Genomic DNA, 6022 nt, shown 5'->3' with positions numbered 1-6022 from the left:
TGTGAGCCTCCCGACAGGTTTCTTGTCTGCTACTCCCTTCTTGCTGCTATCTCCCAGGCCAGCTGCTGGGAGTGACCCCGTTTCCCCCACGATCGCTCTTAGCCAGAAGGCCTAGGCAGGGTTCTGTCTGCCAGGCTGGAGTGAGAGTTTTTGGGAGAGACCCCGATTCTTCAATGACCTCAAGACCCCTGGAGATGTCATCTGACTGATTCTAGACACAGTCGCAAGCTGTGGGTCTGCATCCCCCTCTGAATCTCTGGTCCTAAGAAAATTCTGAGCAGCCACTTACCGTGTGAATGTCTGTAACCCATCTGTTTGGAAGAGATAAGGAAATAGTGTGTTGAAAAACAAAATGCAGAAGCCAGGGACCTGGCTCTTCCAAGACTACCTGGTCGGGAACAGCCAACCAGAGAAGGTTTAGAATGGTTTGGGCCTCAGCTCTAGCCTTTCCACTTCCTCCTTGTTTAGTTATTAAGGATAACAACACAGGAGAGGATGGCCTGTCTGTCTCCTTGGCTTCTGGCTCTTCGCCTGGGCTTCCCAGTGTGTGTTCAGGGGCACACTTAGGGGCACCTGGTGTGTGAGATGCCTGTGCCCGTGGAAGGACACAGAACAGACTGCAAAAGCTCTGGTTCCTGTGGACTGGGAAGCCGGGGTGGGACAGGAAGATGCTTCTGCTGGTCACACTTTTAAAACTTCTAACTGTTATCTGCTTGAAGAATATTACAATGCAAAATAAATAAATTAAATAAAAAGGAAGAAGAAACTGCTGCCACCTACACCCCAATAATAATTTTCTCCTAAGAATTGAAGAAGTTAATTTGTCATTATTTAATTTTTCCTAGAAAACACAAATCTAAAGATGACGATAAAAACTGGCTAGGATCTGGCTTGCACCAGCATTATTGAAACCAATGCAGTAATTTCCATACCTGTAGTCAGTAAGCAGTTGTAAACATAATTAAAGCCCTAACTTATAGTTCTTAACAACAATGAAAGATGAAATATTCAGAAATAAACCTGAGGAATCTGTAAAGGCTGTGAGAGAAACTATTGAAGAATGAAAAGAAGACTTGAACAGATAAAAGTGTAGGTCACGCTCTTGGATAGGAGGCCTCAGGACTCCCTAGGCTGAGCTTAAGGTTAATGTGGCCCCCGCAAGAACATCAAAACATTTTCCTCGGAAACTAGGTAAACTGACTCCAAGTTTCAAAAGGAGACTTCTAAAGCAGCAATGACCTATGGTCAGGGTTCCCAGCTATTAAAACACGATAATCCTTATAACTTAGAAATGTACTCATTAAATGTACTAAATGTTGTACTTTGAATCGGTGAAGGAAAAAGATTCATTAGCAACGGGGTTTGGGGACATTAGTTTGCCATGAACTTGACTTCCTGTTAGACCACATAAATGAATTACAGATGGATCCAAACTATAACTGTAGGGGCTAGAGTGGTGGCTCTGTCGTTTAGAGAATGCTCTCCCAGAGGACTCAAGTTCAATTCCCAACACACATATGGTGGCATACAACTGCCTATAATTCTAGTCCCAGGAGATCCTATGGCCTTGACTGGCCTCTGCAGGCACCAGGCATACACACAGCACACAGACATATATACATTCAGGCAAAATGCCCATACGCATAAAGTAACAATTAAAAACGTATTCTTTTAAAATGATTATGGGTGTGTGTTCCTGAGTGTATGTAGGTATACCACATGTATGCAAGAACCTGAGAAGGTTAGAAGATGATCTTGGATGCTCTGGAACTGGGTTATAAGTTATAAGCCACCAAGTGGGTACTGGGAACTGAACCTGGGTCTTCTGTAAGAGCGACAAGTGCATTTAACCTCTAGCCATCTCTCTGATTCCATTAAAGTTAATTCCTTTGATTCAGCTGCTCCAATTGAACAAAATGAGTTTATACAATTATAGCCAATGCATTGATTCTTTAAAAAGCAAAAGATGAACAGTAATCTAAACATCCACAAGTAAGGTATAAATATATCTTAACATTGATTAATAATTAATGTTTGTTTATATTAATTAATATGATTAATATTAATAATTAATAATCAATGATGCATGAATTTAGTAGAACACAAGTGTGAAGGAAGGCAATTGCTGTCTATAAACAGATATGGAGCAATTTTCAAGAATTATTATTAATTTAAAATAATGAGTCACAGAACAATGAGCAGTTTGTGCTGCTTCTGTGTAAAGGCTGCCTGTGAGTTTGCTCGTATTTACCCAGAGCATTTCTAGAAAGTTCCGGCATCTGCACAAGGACATTCAGTGCCCGGCAGTAAGACTTTCTTCATCCTTTTGTACCCTGTATCATGAGTATGTATTTATAAATTAGTACTAAAAAGAGTAAAAACTTTCAAGGAAAAAGAAGGTTTTATTAAACAACCATGTTTGCTGGGAGTTCTACTTGGGTGGGCAATGGACAAAGCTGTGAGCTTGCTCCATTTTAGGAGGGTTTCTTTTCCATTTCAAACCATCAACCAAAGACACTCTCCTCTCGTGGTGGAATTCCCATGAGACCTTTGCAATATCCAGCCTCTGGCAGTTTCCGTATGGGCACTTTGGAGGAGCCTGGGACAAGACAGACATGGCTGTCTGTGGTTTGTCCCTGTGGTTTGGTTTAGCCAGGGACAGATGTGGAAAGGAAGGAGATTGACTCCAAGTATCAGTCATCCAGCTCCCTGTGGCTCTCACACCTCTGCAGAACTCCAGCCCCTCACTGGTGTGTCCCAAAGAAGGATTTGTGTATTCAACAATGGACAAAAAGTATTTTGACCACTCCTGTGCACCAGAAACTATTCCAGGCTCTGCTAATACAGTAATAAATTAGATCAATGTTTCTCTGTCTCTGAGAAGTCTGTATTCCAGCAGGGGGAGACAAATACTTCTGGGTGCCTAAAACGGCTTGGACAGTTCAATTTGCCTTTGAGATAGGCGCTATCAAAGATGACCGCTGTGCTCTTAGACCTCGGAGTGGGGGCCAGGCATGGTGGGAAAACTGAAAAGCTGGGAGGATAACTTGTCCCTGGCTAGCTGGGGTGTTAAGGAAGATGGACCAATGCATGCAGAATCGCTAATGCTGGGAACAGGAGAAAGAACACCGAGGCTAGGGTGCAGCTGAGGATCTGGGGTTCTATTCTTAGAGCAGTGGAGACTGTTGAACCATATTTAAGGCAAGCATCACCAAGTCAGATTTGCATTTTAAGATACCAAGCACTATCTAAAATAAACGGTTTAGAGGGCTGTGAGGGCAGGGAGCTATCCACGAGACATCTGGCGGTGGTCCAGCGGAAAGATAACAACGGCTTTGCGAAGGGCATTAAAGAGAGGTGGACAGATTCGAGAAGAAAGGAAATTGACAAATCATGTTAATGGGACTAAAAAGGGTAAAGAATTTTTCCAGCATGACACCCAGGCTCACGTTAGCTGTACCGGCACATGCTCTACAAGGTGCTTCCACATAGATTATCTCCTATGATTTCTGCCTCCATCCTGTAAGCCACGCAAGGGACCAGTATCTCGATTTTGTTAGTATAGGGAGTGCACACTGTGAATGAATGAATGAATGAATTCGTGCAGCAGTCGATTAATACGCTGCTTCATTCCAGAATTTAAGAAGGCTAGTAATAAAAGTGTGATGAGACAGAACACGCATGCCAAGCTTTATTAGCCATGGACAAGGCTAAATCTGGCACAGCATAACCTACTGTCCGCAGGCTGTCTGCAGGCTGTCTGCAGGCTGTCCGCAGGCTGGGAGCTGAGGCTTCCTCAGCCGCTCGCAGTTTATGGTAAAACCTAGATTCGAACTGAGCTCAAATCCCACACATTGCAGAACACATTACCTTGCATCCGGTCTACTGTGGAGAAGACTCTCTATTCAGTCTGTTTTGAAAATTCTTCTTACTGATTTCTGCTTCTGGAATAAGCAGAACCAATGAAAAGACAGCCTCTGTGGTTGGGGAAGGCTTTGGCTCGGATGAACGACTGTGGTGAGGACCATCAGCTACCACAGTTGACCAGGGTGGAGAACTCGTCCATAGTGTTGATTCACGTGGAGTCTGCTCAGTGCTGCGAAACAGAATCTGCTCCGTGCTGTGACGCAACAGGCAGGAACTGGGCTCCAAGATGGGGAGAAACGTGTCAACACTAGTGACCCCAGTTCCTACTGGCTTCCTGAGGAGCTCCGTCTTCATCACCTACTAAGAGCCTCATGTTTGTCTTCTGCTTGTGTCCTCCTGCTTTGACCTCCAACCACCCAAATGGTTTGCAGCTCTTGGCTGCTTCACTCAACTCCATCGCTTTCCAACCCTGAGTCCATTTTTTTTTAAATAACCATCTCCTACTATTTTAGGTCCTAATAAATGTTATTTCCTCCAGGAAGCTTTCCTCAATCCACAGTTTGAACCAAACTGGTTCACCCTCTTTGTGCTCCAAAACACTCTGGCTACCTCAATAGTGGTCCTCCGCTTGCTTTCTCAAAAATCTCCTTGGTAAGCAAGAGGACTCAGCAGGCAAGCACTCTTGCTGCTGAGCCTGACGACCTGAGCTCTAGTCTCTTGAACTTCTGTGACAGAAGCAGAAAACCAGCTTCCTCAAATTGTCCTCTGACCATCACGTGCATGCTTGACAATCAGGTGCTCACACGCATTCTTGCACAAACACACACACAAATGTAAAAATTAATTAGTTAATTAATTTAAAGTCTTTAAAAATCTCTCATGTAGTTTAGATTCTCCAAATGCTCAGCTTGAGCTCCCAGGGCGCTGGCCTGGCCCTTCACATATACTCAGTGCCAGCCTGCCTGAGGGCCTCGGGCCTAGAAGAAACTCAGTAGCCATTTGTTGAGCAAGCTGATGAGTGCGGTGTTGACAAGACTCACGCACGAGTCTGAGGATGCGCAGCTAAAACTTCCCAAGTTCTTCAGAGGTCACCCTCTCTGTCAGAGGCGCCTCTCCGTGGTGTTTTCCTTAAGTGATTTCTTGTTGTTGCCATGCAGTAATTATAGGCTAAGATAATTGTAGGTTCCTTCCAGCCGTGCCACCAGCTTCTCAGCTGACTCTCCCACAGCGCAATCAGCTTACTGGTAATTCCCACCACACCCCTTCTCTCCCTCTGATTAACGACATTGACCCTTTTGTTTACGTGTAATGGAAGTCGTTAACTTCTTTATTTAATGTCTGTGTATTTACTAGGACACCTGACTTAGCCAGGTCGGCGGTGCCTAGAGGGCAGGAGCATCGTGCCCGTCTCTGGCAGCGGCCTGGGAAAGGCGCTGCAGAGCTGTTTTGTGTTCAGTGGTGCAGGCGGGGCAGGGTGTGCGTGACCGTCAACGTGAGCCGCAGCAGGTAGGAAGCCCTGAGTTGTGTCAGTGCCCCCCAAATGCCCACCCCTTAGTACTAGCGGTTGGCTTTTCCTTCTCGACTGCCAGCCAACAGCAGGCCTCCAGGAACACAAACGCACCGGTGGCATCAGATGGAGAGGCTAGGATTGTGTGTATTGAAGGATGGCTTCAGGGTCACATGGGGGCATATTTAAGGGAGGGACAGGGCAAGAGATAACCTGGGCCTTTTCTCTCTCCTTGTGACAAGAAATTGAGACAGAACCTGGTATCTTAATACACTTTGGGACTTTTGCTCTTCGACCTGGATTGTGACAGGTACCTACTTAGTGTCTGTCTTCCATGTTCCCGCCAAAATGTAGGCTCCACAACGCCAGGGCCTCTGCTTTATTTACTATCTCATCTCTTACACTCGGAGCGGTATTTGCTGTACACTGGACACTCAGTAAATCCTTCTTGAATGAGTGAATGGGCTCAGACACTGAGGCAGCAGGAAGCTCCTAGCCACTGAAGGGCAGGGGGAGCTCTGCAGAGAAAGTGATGATTACTCGCAGAGAAGCAGATGACCGCAAGGAACGAAGCTTGTTGATACTGTTTGGTCATCACACCGACAAAGCGACAGTGAGCTGCTAAAGCTCGTCTTCCCTTGACCTCTG

Source organism: Alexandromys fortis, unplaced genomic scaffold (assembly GCF_014885135.2).
Source record: "Alexandromys fortis isolate MF-2015 unplaced genomic scaffold, M_Fortis_MF-2015_v1.1 scaffold_6, whole genome shotgun sequence".
NCBI classification, from domain to species: domain Eukaryota; kingdom Metazoa; phylum Chordata; class Mammalia; order Rodentia; family Cricetidae; genus Alexandromys; species Alexandromys fortis.
This window is presented reverse-complemented; position numbering follows the sequence as displayed.